Source organism: Sesamum indicum, linkage group LG8 (assembly GCF_026168435.1).
Source record: "Sesamum indicum cultivar Baizhima isolate 11 linkage group LG8, ASM2616843v1, whole genome shotgun sequence".
NCBI lineage: Eukaryota > Viridiplantae > Streptophyta > Magnoliopsida > Lamiales > Pedaliaceae > Sesamum > Sesamum indicum.
The window spans coordinates 14627905-14653794 of record NC_142664.1 but is presented as its reverse complement, the minus strand read 5'-3'; positions in this window follow the sequence as shown (position 1 = coordinate 14653794).

Genomic DNA, 25890 nt, shown 5'->3' with positions numbered 1-25890 from the left:
TTGGTCTAGACCCAAGCATTTGTCTTGTAAATTTGCTAAGCGTAATAATAACTACAAGTTAGTACAAAATGGAAACAAACTTGTTTTAATAAAACCGTGCAAAACATCTAACTTTTGAACGTTCTCAGGATTCGACAAAACTTGATCCAATCGTAGGTCTAGACCCAAGAATATGTGTGATAAATTTTCTAAGCGTAATAATAGCTACAAGTTAGTATAAAAGAGAAACAAACTTGCTTTAATAAAGCCGTGCAAAACAACTAAATTTTGAACGTTTTCAGAATTCGACGAATTCTGTCTCAAACGTTGGTCTAGACCCAAGCATTTGTGTGGTAAATTTTTTTTTTTTTGGGTAAGTGTAATTTTCATTAAAGAAAAGAAAATATAGTACAACAGAGTCCCTCTTTAGGCGCTTCCCTCGACAGGCCAAGGGATACGCCACAGTCTATACAAGGCACATGTGCTAATAGATCTAGGAAGCTTAATACTGAGTATACATTGTCGAACATCTTCTACTATTAAGTTGCCCACTACGCTCGGCGGTCTCGCCTCGTGCTCAAAACGTCTCAGGTTTCTCTCCCTCCAAATATGGTATACACACGATCCAAGCAGGCATCGGTAGGATATATTGATGATGTGCTTCCCACGCCATTTTCTTGCTCCCCATTCAACATCTCTGACCCAATCCCTATTAGGCCACTGGAATCGTACAATGCGCCGAATACTAATGAGGCATCTCCTACTAAATCTGCAGTGGAAAAACAGGTGGTTATGTGACTCCACCATGTCTTCATTGCACAGCACGCAGCACCCAAGTGGGAGAGCCATGGTTTATCCGTCGTTGCGAGCTTCTCCAGGATAGCTAGCCAAAGGATAAACAAATGTCGCGGGATCTTTAAAGAACCCGAAAGTAGTGAAATCCAACCTACTTTCGGTCCTGCTGATATCATAGCCCGATAGAACTCCTGGGTAGTGGGTTTCCCACTCGAACCTTTCCATATAATACGATCTGTACCCCCATGGATCCGAGGTAGCACGTGTGTAATCTCCACACATTCCATGTCTGTGATCAATGGCCAGTGCCAATGGCCCTCAGAGATAACCGAGCTTAACATGGTAGACTCATGCAATCTCAGACTGTTTGGTCCCCGCGGAAATCTGTCAAGGAGGGGCCCAAGGTGATGCCAGGGATCCTTCCATAAGAAAAAATCACTTCCATCACCAATACGATATTCCACCACTGAGCGTAACCAGCCTCTCAACCTCAACATTTTTCTCCATCCCCATGGTCCACGATTCTCCGGGATAGTCCATATCGAATCATCTCGTAGTCTGCCATGCCGCAGCCACTCGACCCTGATAGAAGTCCTATCACATCGGATGACTTCACATAGCTTTTTGCACATCAATGCTCGATTAAGAGTTCCCATATCCTTAAGGCCAAGTCCTCCCTCCTCCTTCGGTTTGCAAATCTCCTTCCATGCAACTTTAGGGTATCCACTATTTCCGGTACCTCTGCATAAGAAAGCTCGCAATCGCTTCTCAATATCTTTAATGACCCATTTTGGCAAAATAAACGCCGAAGCCCAATAAACACCCATAGACGGAAGAACAGACTTAATGATTTGTACCCTACCGGCATATGACAGTGGCAATCCCTCCAAACCATTGATACGTGTATCGATCTTACTCAGTAATGGTTGGCAGTCGGCGATAGATAATCGAGAAGAGATAATTGGTAGACCCAAATACCTCATCGGTATGTGGCCTTCCTGAAACCCCAACACCGCAAGTAGCTCCTCTCGTACATTCTGGGCTGATCGTTGTGTGATAAATTTCCTAAGCGTAATAATAACAACAAGTTATTGTAAAAGGCCAACAAACTTGTTTTAATAATACCGTGCAAAACAGCTAATATTTGAACATTCTCAGAATTCAACGAAACTTGACCCAATCCCAGGTCTAGACCCAAGCATTTTTATTGGAAAATTGCCAAGCGTAATAATAACTACAAGTTAGTATAAAAAGGAAAAAAAACTTGTTTCAATAAAACCGTCCAAAACAGCTAACTTTTGAACGTTCTCAAAATTCGACGAAACTTGACCCAATCGTTGGTCTAGACCCTAGAATATCTGTGGTAAATTTTCTAAGCATAATAATAACCACAAGTTAGTATAAGAAGGCAAACAAACTTGTTTTAATAAAACCGTGCAAAACAGCTAAATTTTGAGCATTCTCAGAATTCGACTAAACTTGATCCAAACGTAGGTCTAGAGACCCAAGAATTTGTGTGTTAAATTTCCTGAGTGTAATAATAACTACAAGTTAATGTAAAAGGGAAACAAACTTGTTTTAATAAAACCGTGTAAAACAACTAACTTATGAACGTTCTCAGAATTCGACGAAACTTTTTTTTTGGGGGGTAAGTGTAATTTTCATTTAAAAAAAAAAAGAGAAGTATAGTACAACAGTGTCCCTCATTAGATCTTGACCCAATCGCAGGTCTAGACCCAAGCATTTGTGTTGTAAATTTGCTAATCGTAATAATAACTACAAGTTAATATAAAAGGGAAACACACTTGTTTTAATAAAACCGTGTAAAACAGCTAACTTATGAACGTTCTCAAAATTTGACGAAACTTGACCCAATCGTAGGTCTAGACCCAAGCATTTGTGTTGTCAATTTGCTAACCGTAATAATAACAACAGGTTAGTATAAAAGGAAAACAAACTTGTTTTAATAAACCCGTGCAAACCAGCTAAATTTTGAACGGTCTCAGAATTCGACGAAACTTGACCCAAACGTTGGTCTAGACCAAAACATCTATGTTGTAATTTGCCAAGTGTAATAATGACTACAAGTTAGTATAAAAGGAAACAAACTTGTTTTAATAAAACCGTGCAAAACAGCTAAATTTTGAGCATTCTCAGAATTCGACGAAACTTGACCCAAACGTTGGTCTAGATCCAAGAACTTGTGTGTTTCTAAGCGTAATAATAATTACAAGTTAGTATAAAAGGGAAACAAAATTGCTTTAGTAAAACCGTGCAGAACAGCTAAATTTTGAACGTTCTCAAAATTTTACGAAACTTGACCCCAACATAGATCTAGACCCAAGCATTTGTGTTATACATTTGCTAAGCGTAATAATAACTACAAGTTAGTATAAAAGGGAAACAAACTTGCTTTAATAAAACCGTGCAAAACAGCTAAATTTTGGAACATTCTCAGAATTCAACAAAACCTGTCCCAAACGTTGGTCTAGACCCAAGCATTTGTGTGGTATATTTGCTAAGCATAATAATAACTACAAGTTAGTATAAAAGGGAAACAAACTTGTTTTAATAAAACCGTGCAAAACAGTTAACTTTTGAACGTACACTGAATTCAATGAAACTTGACCCAATTGTTGGTCTAGACCCAAGCATTTGTGTTGCAAATTTGCTAAACGTAATAATAACTACAAGTTAATATAAAAGGGAAACAAACTTGCTTTAATAAAATCGTGCAAAACAGCTAAATTTTGAACCTTCTCAGAATTCGACGAAACTTAACCAAAACATTGGTCTAGACCCAAGCATTTGTCTTGTAAATTTGCTAAGCGTAATAATAACTACAAGTTAGTACAAAATGGAAACAAACTTGTTTTAATAAAACCGTGCAAAACATCTAACTTTTGAACGTTCTCAGGATTCGACAAAACTTGATCCAATCGTAGGTCTAGACCCAAGAATATGTGTGATAAATTTTCTAAGCGTAATAATAGCTACAAGTTAGTATAAAAGAGAAACAAACTTGCTTTAATAAAGCCGTGCAAAACAACTAAATTTTGAACGTTTTCAGAATTCGACGAATTCTGTCTCAAACGTTGGTCTAGACCCAAGCATTTGTGTGGTAAATTTTTTTTTTTTTGGGTAAGTGTAATTTTCATTAAAGAAAAGAAAATATAGTACAACAGAGTCCCTCTTTAGGCGCTTCCCTCGACAGGCCAAGGGATACGCCACAGTCTATACAAGGCACATGTGCTAATAGATCTAGGAAGCTTAATACTGAGTATACATTGTCGAACATCTTCTACTATTAAGTTGCCCACTACGCTCGGCGGTCTCGCCTCGTGCTCAAAACGTCTCAGGTTTCTCTCCCTCCAAATATGGTATACACACGATCCAAGCAGGCATCGGTAGGATATATTGATGATGTGCTTCCCACGCCATTTTCTTGCTCCCCATTCAACATCTCTGACCCAATCCCTATTAGGCCACTGGAATCGTACAATGCGCCGAATACTAATGAGGCATCTCCTACTAAATCTGCAGTGGAAAAACAGGTGGTTATGTGACTCCACCATGTCTTCATTGCACAGCACGCAGCACCCAAGTGGGAGAGCCATGGTTTATCCGTCGTTGCGAGCTTCTCCAGGATAGCTAGCCAAAGGATAAACAAATGTCGCGGGATCTTTAAAGAACCCGAAAGTAGTGAAATCCAACCTACTTTCGGTCCTGCTGATATCATAGCCCGATAGAACTCCTGGGTAGTGGGTTTCCCACTCGAACCTTTCCATATAATACGATCTGTACCCCCATGGATCCGAGGCAGCACGTGTGTAATCTCCACACATTCCATGTCTGTGATCAATGGCCAGTGCCAATGGCCCTCAGAGATAACCGAGCTTAACATGGTAGACTCATGCAATCTCAGACTGTTTGGTCCCCGCGGAAATCTGTCAAGGAGGGGCCCAAGGTGATGCCAGGGATCCTTCCATAAGAAAAAATCACTTCCATCACCAATACGATATTCCACCACTGAGCGTAACCAGCCTCTCAACCTCAACATTTTTCTCCATCCCCATGGTCCACGATTCTCCGGGATAGTCCATATCGAATCATCTCGCAGTCTGCCATGCCGCAGCCACTCGACCCTGATAGAAGTCCTATCACATCGGATGACTTCACATAGCTTTTTGCACATCAATGCTCGATTAAGAGTTCCCATATCCTTAAGGCCAAGTCCTCCCTCCTCCTTCGGTTTGCAAATCTCCTTCCATGCAACTTTAGGGTATCCACTATTTCCGGTACCTCTGCATAAGAAAGCTCGCAATCGCTTCTCAATATCTTTAATGACCCATTTTGGCAAAATAAACGCCGAAGCCCAATAAACACCCATAGACGGAAGAACAGACTTAATGATTTGTACCCTACCGGCATATGACAGTGGCAATCCCTCCAAACCATTGATACGTGTATCGATCTTACTCAGTAATGGTTGGCAGTCGGCGATAGATAATCGAGAAGAGATAATTGGTAGACCCAAATACCTCATCGGTATGTGGCCTTCCTGAAACCCCAACACCGCAAGTAGCTCCTCTCGTACATTCTGGGTTGATCGTTGTGTGATAAATTTCCTAAGCGTAATAATAACAACAAGTTAGTGTAAAAGGCCAACAAACTTGTTTTAATAATACCGTGCAAAACAGCTAATATTTGAACATTCTCAGAATTCAACGAAACTTGACCCAATCCCAGGTCTAGACCCAAGCATTTTTATTGGAAAATTGCCAAGCGTAATAATAACTACAAGTTAGTATAAAAAGGAAAAAAAACTTGTTTCAATAAAACCGTCCAAAACAGCTAACTTTTGAACGTTCTCAAAATTCGACGAAACTTGACCCAATCGTTGGTCTAGACCCTAGAATATCTGTGGTAAATTTTCTAAGCATAATAATAACCACAAGTTAGTATAAGAAGGCAAACAAACTTGTTTTAATAAAACCGTGCAAAACAGCTAAATTTTGAGCATTCTCAGAATTCGACTAAACTTGATCCAAACGTAGGTCTAGAGACCCAAGAATTTGTGTGTTAAATTTCCTGAGTGTAATAATAACTACAAGTTAATGTAAAAGGGAAACAAACTTGTTTTAATAAAACCGTGTAAAACAACTAACTTATGAACGTTCTCAGAATTCGACGAAACTTTTTTTTTGGGGGGTAAGTGTAATTTTCATTTAAAAAAAAAAAAGAGAAGTATAGTACAACAGTGTCCCTCATTAGATCTTGACCCAATCGCAGGTCTAGACCCAAGCATTTGTGTTGTAAATTTGCTAATCGTAATAATAACTACAAGTTAATATAAAAGGGAAACACACTTGTTTTAATAAAACCGTGTAAAACAGCTAACTTATGAACGTTCTCAAAATTTGACGAAACTTGACCCAATCGTAGGTCTAGACCCAAGCATTTGTGTTGTCAATTTGCTAACCGTAATAATAACAACAGGTTAGTATAAAAGGAAAACAAACTCGTTTTAATAAACCCGTGCAAACCAGCTAAATTTTGAACGGTCTCAGAATTCGACGAAACTTGACCCAAACGTTGGTCTAGACCAAAACATCTATGTTGTAATTTGCCAAGTGTAATAATGACTACAAGTTAGTATAAAAGGAAACAAACTTGTTTTAATAAAACCGTGCAAAACAGCTAAATTTTGAGCATTCTCAGAATTCGACGAAACTTGACCCAAACGTTGGTCTAGATCCAAGAATTTGTGTGTTTCTAAGCGTAATAATAATTACAAGTTAGTATAAAAGGGAAACAAAATTGCTTTAGTAAAACCGTGCAGAACAGCTAAATTTTGAACGTTCTCAAAATTTTACGAAACTTGACCCCAACATAGATCTAGACCCAAGCATTTGTGTTATACATTTGCTAAGCGTAATAATAACTACAAGTTAGTATAAAAGGGAAACAAACTTGCTTTAATAAAACCGTGCAAAACAGCTAAATTTTGGAACATTCTTAGAATTCAACAAAACCTGTCCCAAACGTTGGTCTAGACCCAAGCATTTGTGTGGTATATTTGCTAAGCATAATAATAACTACAAGTTAGTATAAAAGGGAAACAAACTTGTTTTAATAAAACCGTGCAAAACAGTTAACTTTTGAACGTACACTGAATTCAATGAAACTTGACCCAATCGTTGGTCTAGACCCAAGCATTTGTGTTGCAAATTTGCTAAACGTAATAATAACTACAAGTTAATATAAAAGGGAAACAAACTTGCTTTAATAAAACCGTGCAAAACAGCTAAATTTTGAACCTTCTCAGAATTCGACGAAACTTAACCAAAACATTGGTCTAGACCCAAGCATTTGTCTTGTAAATTTGCTAAGCGTAATAATAACTACAAGTTAGTATAAAATGAAAACAAACTTGTTTTAATAAAACCGTGCAAAACATCTAACTTTTGAACGTTCTCAGGATTCGACAAAACTTGATCCAATCGTAGGTCTAGACCCAAGAATATGTGTGATAAATTTTCTAAGCGTAATAATAGCTACAAGTTAGTATAAAAGAGAAACAAACTTGCTTTAATAAAGCCGTGCAAAACAACTAAATTTTGAACGTTTTCAGAATTCGACGAAACCTGTCTCAAACGTTGGTCTAGACCAAGCATTTGTGTGGTAAATTTTTTTTTTTTTTGGGTAAGTGTAATTTTCATTAAAGAAAAGAAAATATAGTACAACAGAGTCCGTCTTTAGGCGCTTCCCTCGACAGGCCAAGGGATACGCCACAGTCTATACAAGGCACATGTGCTAATAGATCTAGGAAGCTTAATACTGAGTATACATTGTCGAACATCTTCTACTATTAAGTTGCCCACTACGCTCGGGGGTCTCGCCTCGTGCTCAAAACGTCTCAGGTTTCTCTCCCTCCAAATATCGTATACACATGATCCAAGCAGGCATCGGTAGGATATATTGATGATGTGCTTCCCACGCCATTTTCTTGCTCCCCATTCAACATCACTGACCCAATCCCTATTAGGCCACTGGAATCGTACAATGCGCCGAATACTAATGAGGCATCTCCTACTAAATCTGCAGTGGAAAAATAGGTGGTTATGTGACTCCACCATGTCTTCATTGCACAGCACGCAGCACCCAAGATGGGAGAGCCATGGTTTATCCGTCGTTGCGAGCTTCTCCAGGATAGCTAGCCAAAGGATAAACAAATGTCGCGGGATCTTTAAAGAACCCGAAAGTAGTGAAATCCAACCTACTTTCGGTCCTGCTGATATCATAGCCCGATAGAACTCCTGGGTAGTGGGTTTCCCACTCGAACCTTTCCATATAATACGATCTGTACCCCCATGGATCCGAGGCAGCACGTGTGTAATCTCCACACATTCCATGTCTGTGATCAATGGCCAGTGTCAATGGCCCTCAGAGATAACCGAGCTTAACATGGTAGACTCATGCAATCTCAGACTGTTTGGTCCCCGCAGAAATCTGTCAAGGAGGGGCCCAAGGTGATGCCAGGGATCCTTCCATAAGAAAAAATCACTTCCATCACCAATACGATATTCCACCACTGAGCGTAACCAGCCTCTCAACCTCAACATTTTTCTCCATCCCCATGGTCCACGATTCTCCGGGATAGTCCATATCGAATCATCTCGTAGTCTGCCATGCCGCAGCCACTCGACCCTGATAGAAGTCCTATCACATCGGATGACTTCACATAGCTTTTTGCACATCAATGCTCGATTAAGAGTTCCCATATCCTTAAGGCCAAGTCCTCCCTCCTCCTTCGGTTTGCAAATCTCTCCTTCCATGCAACTTTAGGGTATCCACTATTTCCGGTACCTCTGCATAAGAAAGCTCGCAATCGCTTCTCAATATCTTTAATGACCCCTTTTGGCAAAATAAACGCCGAAGCCCAATAAACACCCATAGACGGAAGAACAGACTTAATGATTTGTACCCTACCGGCATATGACAGTGCCAATCCCTCCAAACCATTGATACGTGTATCGATCTTACTCAGTAATGGTTGGCAGTCGGCGATAGATAATCGAGAAGAGATAATTGGTAGACCCAAATACCTCATCGGTAAGTGGCCTTCCTGAAACCCCAACACCGCAAGTAGCTCCTCTCGTACATTCTGGGCTGATCGTTGTGTGATAAATTTCCTAAGCGTAATAATAACTACAAGTTAGTGTAAAAGGCCAACAAACTTGTTTTAATAATACCGTGCAAAACAGCTAATATTTGAACATTCTTAGAATTCAACGAAACTTGACCCAATCCCAGGTCTAGACCCAAGCATTTTTATTGGAAAATTGCCAAGCGTAATAATAACTACAACTTAGTATAAAAAGGAAAAAAAACTTGTTTCAATAAAACCGTCCAAAACAGCTAACTTTTGAACGTTCTCAAAATTCGACGAAACTTGACCCAATCGTTGGTCTAGACCCTAGAACATCTGTGGTAAATTTTCTAAGCGTAATAATAACCACAAGTTAGTATAAAAAGGGAAACAAACTTGTTTTAATAAAACCGTGCAAAACAGCTAAATTTTGAGCATTCTCAGAATTCGACTAAACTTGATCCAAACGTAGGTCTAGAGACCCAAGATTTTGTGTGTTAAATTTCCTGAGTGTAATAATAACTACAAGTTAATATAAAAGGGAAACAAACTTGTTTTAATAAAACCGTGTAAAACAGCTAACTTATGAAGGTTCTCAGAATTCGACGAAACTTTTCTTTTTGGGGGTAAGTGTAATTTTCATTTAAAAAAAAAAAAGAGAAGTATAGTACAACAGTGTCCCTCATTAGATCTTGACCCAATCGCAGGTCTAGACCCAAGCATTTGTGTTGTAAATTTGCTAATCGTAATAATAACTACAAGTTAATATAAAAGGGAAACACACTTGTTTTAATAAAACCGTGTAAAACAGCTAACTTATGAACGTTCTCAGAATTTGACGAAACATGACCCAATCGTAGGTCTAGACCCAAGCATTTGTGTTGTCAATTTGCTAACCGTAATAATAACAACAGGTTAGTATAAAAGGAAAACAAACTTGTTTTAATAAACCCGTGCAAACCAGCTAAATTTTGAACGGTCTCAGAATTCGACGAAACTTGACCCAAACGTTGGTCTAGACCAAAACATCTATGTTGTAATTTGCCAAGTGTAATAATGACTACAAGTTAGTATAAAAGGAAACAAACTTGTTTTAATAAAACCGTGCAAAACAGCTAAATTTTGAGCATTCTCAGAATTCGACGAAACTTGACCCAAACGTTGGTCTAGATCCAAGAATTTGTGTGTTAAATTTCTAAGCGTAATAATAATTACAAGTTAGTATGAAAGGAAACAAAATTGCTTTAGTAAAACCGTGCAGAACAACTAAATTTTGAACGTTCTCAAAATTTTACGAAACTTGACCCCAACATAGATCTAGACCCAAGCATTTGTGTTATACATTTGCTAAGCGTAATAATAACTACAATTTAGTATAAAAGGGAAACAAACTTGCTTTAATAAAACCGTGCAAAACAGCTAAATTTTGAACATTCTCAGAATTCAACAAAACCTGTCCCAAACGTTGGTCTAGACCCAAGCATTTGTGTGGTATATTTGCTAAGCATAATAATAACTACAAGTTAGTATAAAAGGGAAACAAACTTGTTTTAATAAAACCGTGCAAAACAGTTAACTTTTGAACGTACACTGAATTCAATGAAACTTGACCCAATCGTTGGTCTAGACCCAAGCATTTGTGTTGCAAATTTGCTAAACGTAATAATAACTACAAGTTAATATAAAAGGGAAACAAACTTGCTTTAATAAAACCGTGCAAAACAGCTAAATTTTGAACCTTCTCAGAATTCGACGAAACTTAACCCAAACATTGGTCTAGACCCAAGCATTTGTCTTGTAAATTTGCTAAGCGTAATAATAACTACAAGTTAGTACAAAAGGGAAACAAACTTGTTTTAATAAAACCGTGCAAAACAGCTAACTTTTGAACGTTCTCAGGATTCGACAAAACTTGATCCAATCGTAGGTCTAGACCCAAGAATATGTGTGATAAATTTTCTAAGCGTAATAATAGCTACAAGTTAGTATAAAAGAGAAACAAACTTGCTTTAATAAAGCCGTGCAAAACAACTAAATTTTGAACGTTTTCAGAATTCGACGAAACCTGTCTCAAACGTTGGTCTAGACCCAAGCATTTGTGTGGTAAATTTTTTTTTTTTTTTGGGTAAGTGTAATTTTCATTAAAGAAAAGAAAATATAGTACAACAGAGTCCGTCTTTAGGCGCTTCCCTCGACAGGCCAAGGGATACGCCACAGTCTATACAAGGCACATGTGCTAATAGATCTAGGAAGCTTAATACTGAATATACGTTGTCGAACATCTTCTACTATTAAGTTGCCCACTACGCTCGGGGGTCTCTCCTCGTGCTCAAAACGTCTCAGGTTTCTCTCCCTCCAAATATCGTATACACATGATCCAAGCAGGCATCGGTAGGATATATTGATGATGTGCTTCCCACGCCATTTTCTTGCTCCCCATTCAACATCACTGACCCAATCCCTATTAGGCCACTGGAATCGTACAATGCGCCGAATACTAATGAGGCATCTCCTACTAAATCTGCAGTGGAAAAATAGGTGGTTATGTGACTCCACCATGTCTTCATTGCACAGCACGCAGCACCCAAGATGGGAGAGCCATGGTTTATCCGTCGTTGCGAGCTTCTCCAGGATAGCTAGCCAAAGGATAAACAAATGTCGCGGGATCTTTAAAGAACCCGAAAGTAGTGAAATCCAACCTACTTTCGGTCCTGCTGATATCATAGCCCGATAGAACTCCTGGGTAGTGGGTTTCCCACTCGAACCTTTCCATATAATACGATCTGTACCCCCATGGATCCGAGGCAGCACGTGTGTAATCTCCACACATTCCATGTCTGTGATCAATGGCCAGTGTCAATGGCCCTCAGAGATAACCGAGCTTAACATGGTAGACTCATGCAATCTCAGACTGTTTGGTCCCCGCAGAAATCTGTCAAGGAGGGGCCCAAGGTGATGCCAGGGATCCTTCCATAAGAAAAAATCACTTCCATCACCAATACGATATTCCACCACTGAGCGTAACCAGCCTCTCAACCTCAACATTTTTCTCCATCCCCATGGTCCACGATTCTCCGGGATAGTCCATATCGAATCATCTCGTAGTCTGCCATGCCGCAGCCACTCGACCCTGATAGAAGTCCTATCACATCGGATGACTTCACATAGCTTTTTGCACATCAATGCTCGATTAAGAGTTCCCATATCCTTAAGGCCAAGTCCTCCCTCCTCCTTCGGTTTGCAAATCTCTCCTTCCATTCAACTTTAGGGTATCCACTATTTCCGGTACCTCTGCATAAGAAAGCTCGCAATCGCTTCTCAATATCTTTAATGACCCCTTTTGGCAAAATAAACGCCGAAGCCCAATAAACACCCATAGACGGAAGAACAGACTTAATGATTTGTACCCTACCGGCATATGACAGTGCCAATCCCTCCAAACCATTGATACGTGTATCGATCTTACTCAGTAATGGTTGGCAGTCGGCGATAGATAATCGAGAAGAGATAATTGGTAGACCCAAATACCTCATCGGTAAGTGGCCTTCCTGAAACCCCAACACCGCAAGTAGCTCCTCTCGTACATTCTGGGCTGATCGTTGTGTGATAAATTTCCTAAGCGTAATAATAACTACAAGTTAGTGTAAAAGGCCAACAAACTTGTTTTAATAATACCGTGCAAAACAGCTAATATTTGAACATTCTTAGAATTCAACGAAACTTGACCCAATCCCAGGTCTAGACCCAAGCATTTTTATTGGAAAATTGCCAAGCGTAATAATAACTACAACTTAGTATAAAAAGGAAAAAAAACTTGTTTCAATAAAACCGTCCAAAACAGCTAACTTTTGAACGTTCTCAAAATTCGACGAAACTTGACCCAATCGTTGGTCTAGACCCTAGAACATCTGTGGTAAATTTTCTAAGCGTAATAATAACCACAAGTTAGTATAAAAAGGGAAACAAACTTGTTTTAATAAAACCGTGCAAAACAGCTAAATTTTGAGCATTCTCAGAATTCGACTAAACTTGATCCAAACGTAGGTCTAGAGACCCAAGATTTTGTGTGTTAAATTTCCTGAGTGTAATAATAACTACAAGTTAATATAAAAGGGAAACAAACTTATTTTAATAAAACCGTGTAAAACAGCTAACTTATGAACGTTCTCAGAATTCGACGAAACTTTTCTTTTTGGGGGTAAGTGTAATTTTCATTTAAAAAAAAAAAAAGAGAAGTATAGTACAACAGTGTCCCTCATTAGATCTTGACCCAATCGCAGGTCTAGACCCAAGCATTTGTGTTGTAAATTTGCTAATCGTAATAATAACTACAAGTTAATATAAAAGGGAAACACACTTGTTTTAATAAAACCGTGTAAAACAGCTAACTTATGAACGTTCTCAGAATTTGACGAAACATGACCCAATCGTAGGTCTAGACCCAAGCATTTGTGTTGTCAATTTGCTAACCGTAATAATAACAACAGGTTAGTATAAAAGGAAAACAAACTTGTTTTAATAAACCCGTGCAAACCAGCTAAATTTTGAACGGTCTCAGAATTCGACGAAACTTGACCCAAACGTTGGTCTAGACCAAAACATCTATGTTGTAATTTGCCAAGTGTAATAATGACTACAAGTTAGTATAAAAGGAAACAAACTTGTTTTAATAAAACCGTGCAAAACAGCTAAATTTTGAGCATTCTCAGAATTCGACGAAACTTGACCCAAACGTTGGTCTAGATCCAAGAATTTGTGTGTTAAATTTCTAAGCGTAATAATAATTACAAGTTAGTATGAAAGGAAACAAAATTGCTTTAGTAAAACCGTGCAGAACAACTAAATTTTGAACGTTCTCAAAATTTTACGAAACTTGACCCCAACATAGATCTAGACCCAAGCATTTGTGTTATACATTTGCTAAGCGTAATAATAACTACAATTTAGTATAAAAGGGAAACAAACTTGCTTTAATAAAACCGTGCAAAACAGCTAAATTTTGAACATTCTCAGAATTCAACAAAACCTGTCCCAAACGTTGGTCTAGACCCAAGCATTTGTGTGGTATATTTGCTAAGCATAATAATAACTACAAGTTAGTATAAAAGGGAAACAAACTTGTTTTAATAAAACCGTGCAAAACAGTTAACTTTTGAACGTACACTGAATTCAATGAAACTTGACCCAATCGTTGGTCTAGACCCAAGCATTTGTGTTGCAAATTTGCTAAACGTAATAATAACTACAAGTTAATATAAAAGGGAAACAAACTTGCTTTAATAAAACCGTGCAAAACAGCTAAATTTTGAACCTTCTCAGAATTCGACGAAACTTAACCCAAACATTGGTCTAGACCCAAGCATTTGTCTTGTAAATTTGCTAAGCGTAATAATAACTACAAGTTAGTACAAAAGGGAAACAAACTTGTTTTAATAAAACCGTGCAAAACAGCTAACTTTTGAACGTTCTCAGGATTCGACAAAACTTGATCCAATCGTAGGTCTAGACCCAAGAATATGTGTGATAAATTTTCTAAGCGTAATAATAGCTACAAGTTAGTATAAAAGAGAAACAAACTTGCTTTAATAAAGCCGTGCAAAACAACTAAATTTTGAACGTTTTCAGAATTCGACGAAACCTGTCTCAAACGTTGGTCTAGACCCAAGCATTTGTGTGGTAAATTTTTTTTTTTTTTTGGGTAAGTGTAATTTTCATTAAAGAAAAGAAAATATAGTACAACAGAGTCCGTCTTTAGGCGCTTCCCTCGACAGGCCAAGGGATACGCCACAGTCTATACAAGGCACATGTGCTAATAGATCTAGGAAGCTTAATACTGAATATACGTTGTCGAACATCTTCTACTATTAAGTTGCCCACTACGCTCGGGGGTCTCTCCTCGTGCTCAAAACGTCTCAGGTTTCTCTCCCTCCAAATATCGTATACACATGATCCAAGCAGGCATCGGTAGGATATATTGATGATGTGCTTCCCACGCCATTTTCTTGCTCCCCATTCAACATCACTGACCCAATCCCTATTAGGCCACTGGAATCGTACAATGCGCCGAATACTAATGAGGCATCTCCTACTAAATCTGCAGTGGAAAAATAGGTGGTTATGTGACTCCACCATGTCTTCATTGCACAGCACGCAGCACCCAAGATGGGAGAGCCATGGTTTATCCGTCGTTGCGAGCTTCTCCAGGATAGCTAGCCAAAGGATAAACAAATGTCGCGGGATCTTTAAAGAACCCGAAAGTAGTGAAATCCAACCTACTTTCGGTCCTGCTGATATCATAGCCCGATAGAACTCCTGGGTAGTGGGTTTCCCACTCGAACCTTTCCATATAATACGATCTGTACCCCCATGGATCCGAGGCAGCACGTGTGTAATCTCCACACATTCCATGTCTGTGATCAATGGCCAGTGTCAATGGCCCTCAGAGATAACCGAGCTTAACATGGTAGACTCATGCAATCTCAGACTGTTTGGTCCCCGCAGAAATCTGTCAAGGAGGGGCCCAAGGTGATGCCAGGGATCCTTCCATAAGAAAAAATCACTTCCATCACCAATACGATATTCCACCACTGAGCGTAACCAGCCTCTCAACCTCAACATTTTTCTCCATCCCCATGGTCCACGATTCTCCGGGATAGTCCATATCGAATCATCTCGTAGTCTGCCATGCCGCAGCCACTCGACCCTGATAGAAGTCCTATCACATCGGATGACTTCACATAGCTTTTTGCACATCAATGCTCGATTAAGAGTTCCCATATCCTTAAGGCCAAGTCCTCCCTCCTCCTTCGGTTTGCAAATCTCTCCTTCCATGCAACTTTAGGGTATCCACTATTTCCGGTACCTCTGCATAAGAAAGCTCGCAATCGCTTCTCAATATCTTTAATGACCCCTTTTGGCAAAATAAACGCCGAAGCCCAATAAACACCCATAGACGGAAGAACAGACTTAATGATTTGTACCCTACCGGCATATGACAGTGCCAATCCCTCCAAACCATTGATACGTGTATCGATCTTACTCAGTAATGGTTGGCAGTCGGCGATAGATAATCGAGAAGAGATAATTGGTAGACCCAAATACCTCATCGGTAAGTGGCCTTCCTGAAACCCCAACACCGCAAGTAGCTCCTCTCGTACATTCTGGGCTGATCGTTGTGTGATAAATTTCCTAAGCGTAATAATAACTACAAGTTAGTGTAAAAGGCCAACAAACTTGTTTTAATAATACCGTGCAAAACAGCTAATATTTGAACATTCTTAGAATTCAACGAAACTTGACCCAATCCCAGGTCTAGACCCAAGCATTTTTATTGGAAAATTGCCAAGCGTAATAATAACTACAACTTAGTATAAAAAGGAAAAAAAACTTGTTTCAATAAAACCGTCCAAAACAGCTAACTTTTGAACGTTCTCAAAATTCGACGAAACTTGACCCAATCGTTGGTCTAGACCCTAGAACATCTGTGGTAAATTTTCTAAGCGTAATAATAACCACAAGTTAGTATAAAAAGGGAAACAAACTTGTTTTAATAAAACCGTGCAAAACAGCTAAATTTTGAGCATTCTCAGAATTCGACTAAACTTGATCCAAACGTAGGTCTAGAGACCCAAGATTTTGTGTGTTAAATTTCCTGAGTGTAATAATAACTACAAGTTAATATAAAAGGGAAACAAACTTATTTTAATAAAACCGTGTAAAACAGCTAACTTATGAACGTTTTCAGAATTCGACGAAACTTTTCTTTTTGGGGGTAAGTGTAATTTTCATTTAAAAAAAAAAAGAGAAGTATAGTACAACAGTGTCCCTCATTAGATCTTGACCCAATCGCAGGTCTAGACCCAAGCATTTGTGTTGTAAATTTGCTAATCGTAATAATAACTACAAGTTAATATAAAAGGGAAACACACTTGTTTTAATAAAACCGTGTAAAACAGCTAACTTATGAACGTTCTCAGAATTTGACGAAACATGACCCAATCGTAGGTCTAGACCCAAGCATTTGTGTTGTCAATTTGCTAACCGTAATAATAACAACAGGTTAGTATAAAAGGAAAACAAACTTGTTTTAATAAACCCGTGCAAACCAGCTAAATTTTGAACGGTCTCAGAATTCGACGAAACTTGACCCAAACCTTGGTCTAGACCAAAACATCTATGTTGTAATTTGCCAAGTGTAATAATGACTACAAGTTAGTATAAAAGGAAACAAACTTGTTTTAATAAAACCGTGCAAAACAGCTAAATTTTGAGCATTCTCAGAATTCGACGAAACTTGACCCAAACGTTGGTCTAGATCCAAGAATTTGTGTGTTAAATTTCTAAGCGTAATAATAATTACAAGTTAGTATGAAAGGAAACAAAATTGCTTTAGTAAAACCGTGCAGAACAACTAAATTTTGAACGTTCTCAAAATTTTACGAAACTTGACCCCAACATAGATCTAGACCCAAGCATTTGTGTTATACATTTGCTAAGCGTAATAATAACTACAATTTAGTATAAAAGGGAAACAAACTTGCTTTAATAAAACCGTGCAAAACAGCTAAATTTTGAACATTCTCAGAATTCATCAAAACCTGTCCCAAACGTTGGTCTAGACCCAAGCATTTGTGTGGTATATTTGCTAAGCATAATAATAACTACAAGTTAGTATAAAACGGAAACAAACTTGTTTTAATAAAACCGTGCAAAACAGTTAACTTTTGAACGTACACTGAATTCAATGAAACTTGACCCAATCGTTGGTCTAGACCCAAGCATTTGTGTTGCAAATTTGCTAAACGTAATAATAACTACAAGTTAATATAAAAGGGAAACAAACTTGCTTTAATAAAACCGTGCAAAACAGCTAAATTTTGAACCTTCTCAGAATTCGACGAAACTTAACCCAGACATTGGTCTAGACCCAAGCATTTGTCTTGTAAATTTGCTAAGCGTAATAATAACTACAAGTTAGTACAAAAGGGAAACAAACTTGTTTTAATAAAACCGTGCAAAACAGCTAACTTTTGAACGTTCTCAGGATTCGACAAAACTTGATCCAATCGTAGGTCTAGACCCAAGAATATGTGTGATAAATTTTCTAAGCGTAATAATAGCTACAAGTTAGTATAAAAGAGAAACAAACTTGCTTTAATAAAGCCGTGCAAAACAACTAAATTTTGAACGTTTTCAGAATTCGACGAAACCTGTCTCAAACGTTGGTCTAGACCCAAGCATTTGTGTGGTAAATTTTTTTTTTTTTTTGGGTAAGTGTAATTTTCATTAAAGAAAAGAAAATATAGTACAACAGAGTCCGTCTTTAGGCGCTTCCCTCGACAGGCCAAGGGATACGCCACAGTCTATACAAGGCACATGTGCTAATAGATCTAGGAAGCTTAATACTGAATATACGTTGTCGAACATCTTCTACTATTAAGTTGCCCACTACGCTCGGGGGTCTCTCCTCGTGCTCAAAACGTCTCAGGTTTCTCTCCCTCCAAATATCGTATACACATGATCCAAGCAGGCATCGGTAGGATATATTGATGATGTGCTTCCCACGCCATTTTCTTGCTCCCCATTCAACATCACTGACCCAATCCCTATTAGGCCACTGGAATCGTACAATGCGCCGAATACTAATGAGGCATCTCCTACTAAATCTGCAGTGGAAAAATAGGTGGTTATGTGACTCCACCATGTCTTCATTGCACAGCACGCAGCACCCAAGATGGGAGAGCCATGGTTTATCCGTCGTTGCGAGCTTCTCCAGGATAGCTAGCCAAAGGATAAACAAATGTCGCGGGATCTTTAAAGAACCCGAAAGTAGTGAAATCCAACCTACTTTCGGTCCTGCTGATATCATAGCCCGATAGAACTCCTGGGTAGTGGGTTTCCCACTCGAACCTTTCCATATAATACGATCTGTACCCCCATGGATCCGAGGCAGCACGTGTGTAATCTCCACACATTCCATGTCTGTGATCAATGGCCAGTGTCAATGGCCCTCAGAGATAACCGAGCTTAACATGGTAGACTCATGCAATCTCAGACTGTTTGGTCCCCGCAGAAATCTGTCAAGGAGGGGCCCAAGGTGATGCCAGGGATCCTTCCATAAGAAAAAATCACTTCCATCACCAATACGATATTCCACCACTGAGCGTAACCAGCCTCTCAACCTCAACATTTTTCTCCATCCCCATGGTCCACGATTCTCCGGGATAGTCCATATCGAATCATCTCGTAGTCTGCCATGCCGCAGCCACTCGACCCTGATAGAAGTCCTATCACATCGGATGACTTCACATAGCTTTTTGCACATCAATGCTCGATTAAGAGTTCCCATATCCTTAAGGCCAAGTCCTCCCTCCTCCTTCGGTTTGCAAATCTCTCCTTCCATGCAACTTTAGGGTATCCACTATTTCCGGTACCTCTGCATAAGAAAGCTCGCAATCGCTTCTCAATATCTTTAATGACCCCTTTTGGCAAAATAAACGCCGAAGCCCAATAAACACCCATAGACGGAAGAACAGACTTAATGATTTGTACCCTACCGGCATATGACAGTGCCAATCCCTCCAAACCATTGATACGTGTATCGATCTTACTCAGTAATGGTTGGCAGTCGGCGATAGATAATCGAGAAGAGATAATTGGTAGACCCAAATACCTCATCGGTAAGTGGCCTTCCTGAAACCCCAACACCGCAAGTAGCTCCTCTCGTACATTCTGGGCTGATCGTTGTGTGATAAATTTCCTAAGCGTAATAATAACTACAAGTTAGTGTAAAAGGCCAACAAACTTGTTTTAATAATACCGTGCAAAACAGCTAATATTTGAACATTCTTAGAATTCAACGAAACTTGACCCAATCCCAGGTCTAGACCCAAGCATTTTTATTGGAAAATTGCCAAGCGTAATAATAACTACAACTTAGTATAAAAAGGAAAAAAAACTTGTTTCAATAAAACCGTCCAAAACAGCTAACTTTTGAACGTTCTCAAAATTCGACGAAACTTGACCCAATCGTTGGTCTAGACCCTAGAACATCTGTGGTAAATTTTCTAAGCGTAATAATAACCACAAGTTAGTATAAAAAGGGAAACAAACTTGTTTTAATAAAACCGTGCAAAACAGCTAAATTTTGAGCATTCTCAGAATTCGACTAAACTTGATCCAAACGTAGGTCTAGAGACCCAAGATTTTGTGTGTTAAATTTCCTGAGTGTAATAATAACTACAAGTTAATATAAAAGGGAAACAAACTTATTTTAATAAAACCGTGTAAAACAGCTAACTTATGAACGTTTTCAGAATTCGACGAAACTTTTCTTTTTGGGGGTAAGTGTAATTTTCATTTAAAAAAAAAAAGAGAAGTATAGTACAACAGTGTCCCTCATTAGATCTTGACCCAATCGCAGGTCTAGACCCAAGCATTTGTGTTGTAAATTTGCTAATCGTAATAATAACTACAAGTTAATATAAAAGGGAAACACACTTGTTTTAATAAAACCGTGTAAAACAGCTAACTTATGAACGTTCTCAGAATTTGACGAAACATGACCCAATCGTAGGTCTAGACCCAAGCATTTGTGTTGTCAATTTGCTAACCGTAATAATAACAACAGGTTAGTATAAAAGGAAAACAAACTTGTTTTAATAAACCCGTGCAAACCAGCTAAATTTTGAACGGTCTCAGAATTCGACGAAACTTGACCCAAACCTTGGTCTAGACCAAAACATCTATGTTGTAATTTGCCAAGTGTAATAATGACTACAAGTTAGTATAAAAGGAAACAAACTTGTTTTAATAAAACCGTGCAAAACAGCTAAATTTTGAGCATTCTCAGAATTCGACGAAACTTGACCCAAACGTTGGTCTAGATCCAAGAATTTGTGTGTTAAATTTCTAAGCGTAATAATAATTACAAGTTAGTATGAAAGGAAACAAAATTGCTTTAGTAAAACCGTGCAGAACAACTAAATTTTGAACGTTCTCAAAATTTTACGAAACTTGACCCCAACATAGATCTAGACCCAAGCATTTGTGTTATACATTTGCTAAGCGTAATAATAACTACAAGTTAGTATAAAAGGGAAACAAACTTGCTTTAATAAAACCGTGCAAAACAGCTAAATTTTGAACATTCTCAGAATTCAACAAAACCTGTCCCAAACGTTGGTCTAGACCCAAGCATTTGTGTGGTATATTTGCTAAGCATAATAATAACTACAAGTTAGTATAAAACGGAAACAAACTTGTTTTAATAAAACCGTGCAAAACAGTTAACTTTTGAACGTACACTGAATTCAATGAAACTTGACCCAATCGTTGGTCTAGACCCAAGCATTTGTGTTGCAAATTTGCTAAACGTAATAATAACTACAAGTTAATATAAAAGGGAAACAAACTTGCTTTAATAAAACCGTGCAAAACAGCTAAATTTTGAACCTTCTCAGAATTCGACGAAACTTAACCCAGACATTGGTCTAGACCCAAGCATTTGTCTTGTAAATTTGCTAAGCGTAATAATAACTACAAGTTAGTACAAAAGGGAAACAAACTTGTTTTAATAAAACCGTGCAAAACAGCTAACTTTTGAACGTTCTCAGGATTCGACAAAACTTGATCCAATCGTAGGTCTAGACCCAAGAATATGTGTGATAAATTTTCTAAGCGTAATAATAGCTACAAGTTAGTATAAAAGAGAAACAAACTTGCTTTAATAAAGCCGTGCAAAACAACTAAATTTTGAACGTTTTCAGAATTCGACGAAATCTGTCTCAAACGTTGGTCTAGACCCAAGCATTTGTGTGGTAAATTTTTTTTTTTTTTGGGTAAGTGTAATTTTCATTAAAGAAAAGAAAATATAGTACAACAGAGTCCGTCTTTAGGCGCTTCCCTCGACAGGCCAAGGGATACGCCACAGTCTATACAAGGCACATGTGCTAATAGATCTAGGAAGCTTAATACTGAATATACGTTGTCGAACATCTTCTACTATTAAGTTGCCCACTACGCTCGGGGGTCTCTCCTCGTGCTCAAAACGTCTCAGGTTTCTCTCCCTCCAAATATCGTATACACATGATCCAAGCAGGCATCGGTAGGATATATTGATGATGTGCTTCCCACGCCATTTTCTTGCTCCCCATTCAACATCACTGACCCAATCCCTATTAGGCCACTGGAATCGTACAATGCGCCGAATACTAATGAGGCATCTCCTACTAAATCTGCAGTGGAAAAATAGGTGGTTATGTGACTCCACCATGTCTTCATTGCACAGCACGCAGCACCCAAGATGGGAGAGCCATGGTTTATCCGTCGTTGCGAGCTTCTCCAGGATAGCTAGCCAAAGGATAAACAAATGTCGCGGGATCTTTAAAGAACCCGAAAGTAGTGAAATCCAACCTACTTTCGGTCCTGCTGATATCATAGCCCGATAGAACTCCTGGGTAGTGGGTTTCCCACTCGAACCTTTCCATATAATACGATCTGTACCCCCATGGATCCGAGGCAGCACGTGTGTAATCTCCACACATTCCATGTCTGTGATCAATGGCCAGTGTCAATGGCCCTCAGAGATAACCGAGCTTAACATGGTAGACTCATGCAATCTCAGACTGTTTGGTCCCCGCAGAAATCTGTCAAGGAGGGGCCCAAGGTGATGCCAGGGATCCTTCCATAAGAAAAAATCACTTCCATCACCAATACGATATTCCACCACTGAGCGTAACCTCAACCTCAACATTTTTCTCCATCCCCATGGTCCACGATTCTCCGGGATAGTCCATATCGAATCATCTCGTAGTCTGCCATGCCGCAGCCACTCGACCCTGATAGAAGTCCTATCACATCGGATGACTTCACATAGCTTTTTGCACATCAATGCTCGATTAAGAGTTCCCATATCCTTAAGGCCAAGTCCTCCCTCCTCCTTCGGTTTGCAAATCTCTCCTTCCATGCAACTTTAGGGTATCCACTATTTCCGGTACCTCTGCATAAGAAAGCTCGCAATCGCTTCTCAATATCTTTAATGACCCCTTTTGGCAAAATAAACGCCGAAGCCCAATAAACACCCATAGACGGAAGAACAGACTTAATGATTTGTACCCTACCGGCATATGACAGTGCCAATCCCTCCAAACCATTGATACGTATATCGATCTTACTCAGTAATGGTTGGCAGTCGGCGATAGATAATCGAGAAGAGATAATTGGTAGACCCGAATACCTCATCGGTAAGTGGCCTTCCTGAAACCCCAACACCGCAAGTAGCTCCTCTCGTACATTCTGGGCTGATCGTTGTGTGATAAATTTCCTAAGCGTAATAATAACTACAAGTTAGTGTAAAAGGCCAACAAACTTGTTTTAATAATACCGTGCAAAACAGCTAATATTTGAACATTCTTAGAATTCAACGAAACTTGACCCAATCCCAGGTCTAGACCCAAGCATTTTTATTGGAAAATTGCCAAGCGTAATAATAACTACAACTTAGTATAAAAAGGAAAAAAAACTTGTTTCAATAAAACCGTCCAAAACAGCTAACTTTTGAACGTTCTCAAAATTCGACGAAACTTGACCCAATCGTTGGTCTAGACCCTAGAACATCTGTGGTAAATTTTCTAAGCGTAATAATAACCACAAGTTAGTATAAAAAGGGAAACAAACTTGTTTTAATAAAACCGTGCAAAACAGCTAAATTTTGAGCATTCTCAGAATTCGACTAAACTTGATCCAAACGTAGGTCTAGAGACCCAAGATTTTGTGTGTTAAATTTCCTGAGTGTAATAATAACTACAAGTTAATATAAAAGGGAAACAAACTTATTTTAATAAAACCGTGTAAAACAGCTAACTTATGAACGTTTTCAGAATTCGACGAAACTTTTCTTTTTGGGGGTAAGTGTAATTTTCATTTAAAAAAAAAAAAGAGAAGTATAGTACAACAGTGTCCCTCATTAGATCTTGACCCAATCGCAGGTCTAGACCCAAGCATTTGTGTTGTAAATTTGCTAATCGTAATAATAACTACAAGTTAATATAAAAGGGAAACACACTTGTTTTAATAAAACCGTGTAAAACAGCTAACTTATGAACGTTCTCAGAATTTGACGAAACATGACCCAATCGTAGGTCTAGACCCAAGCATTTGTGTTGTCAATTTGCTAACCGTAATAATAACAACAGGTTAGTATAAAAGGAAAACAAACTTGTTTTAATAAACCCGTGCAAACCAGCTAAATTTTGAACGGTCTCAGAATTCGACGAAACTTGACCCAAACCTTGGTCTAGACCAAAACATCTATGTTGTAATTTGCCAAGTGTAATAATGACTACAAGTTAGTATAAAAGGAAACAAACTTGTTTTAATAAAACCGTGCAAAACAGCTAAATTTTGAGCATTCTCAGAATTCGACGAAACTTGACCCAAACGTTGGTCTAGATCCAAGAATTTGTGTGTTAAATTTCTAAGCGTAATAATAATTACAAGTTAGTATGAAAGGAAACAAAATTGCTTTAGTAAAACCGTGCAGAACAACTAAATTTTGAACGTTCTCAAAATTTTACGAAACTTGACCCCAACATAGATCTAGACCCAAGCATTTGTGTTATACATTTGCTAAGCGTAATAATAACTACAAGTTAGTATAAAAGGGAAACAAACTTGCTTTAATAAAACCGTGCAAAACAGCTAAATTTTGAACATTCTCAGAATTCATCAAAACCTGTCCCAAACGTTGGTCTAGACCCAAGCATTTGTGTGGTATATTTGCTAAGCATAATAATAACTACAAGTTAGTATAAAACGGAAACAAACTTGTTTTAATAAAACCGTGCAAAACAGTTAACTTTTGAACGTACACTGAATTCAATGAAACTTGACCCAATCGTTGGTCTAGACCCAAGCATTTGTGTTGCAAATTTGCTAAACGTAATAATAACTACAAGTTAATATAAAAGGGAAACAAACTTGCTTTAATAAAACCGTGCAAAACAGCTAAATTTTGAACCTTCTCAGAATTCGACGAAACTTAACCCAGACATTGGTCTAGACCCAAGCATTTGTCTTGTAAATTTGCTAAGCGTAATAATAACTACAAGTTAGTACAAAAGGGAAACAAACTTGTTTTAATAAAACCGTGCAAAACAGCTAACTTTTGAACGTTCTCAGGATTCGACAAAACTTGATCCAATCGTAGGTCTAGACCCAAGAATATGTGTGATAAATTTTCTAAGCGTAATAATAGCTACAAGTTAGTATAAAAGAGAAACAAACTTGCTTTAATAAAGCCGTGCAAAACAACTAAATTTTGAACGTTTTCAGAATTCGACGAAATCTGTCTCAAACGTTGGTCTAGACCCAAGCATTTGTGTGGTAAATTTTTTTTTTTTTTGGGTAAGTGTAATTTTCATTAAAGAAAAGAAAATATAGTACAACAGAGTCCGTCTTTAGGCGCTTCCCTCGACAGGCCAAGGGATACGCCACAGTCTATACAAGGCACATGTGCTAATAGATCTAGGAAGCTTAATACTGAATATACGTTGTCGAACATCTTCTACTATTAAGTTGCCCACTACGCTCGGGGGTCTCTCCTCGTGCTCAAAACGTCTCAGGTTTCTCTCCCTCCAAATATCGTATACACATGATCCAAGCAGGCATCGGTAGGATATATTGATGATGTGCTTCCCACGCCATTTTCTTGCTCCCCATTCAACATCACTGACCCAATCCCTATTAGGCCACTGGAATCGTACAATGCGCCGAATACTAATGAGGCATCTCCTACTAAATCTGCAGTGGAAAAATAGGTGGTTATGTGACTCCACCATGTCTTCATTGCACAGCACGCAGCACCCAAGATGGGAGAGCCATGGTTTATCCGTCGTTGCGAGCTTCTCCAGGATAGCTAGCCAAAGGATAAACAAATGTCGCGGGATCTTTAAAGAACCCGAAAG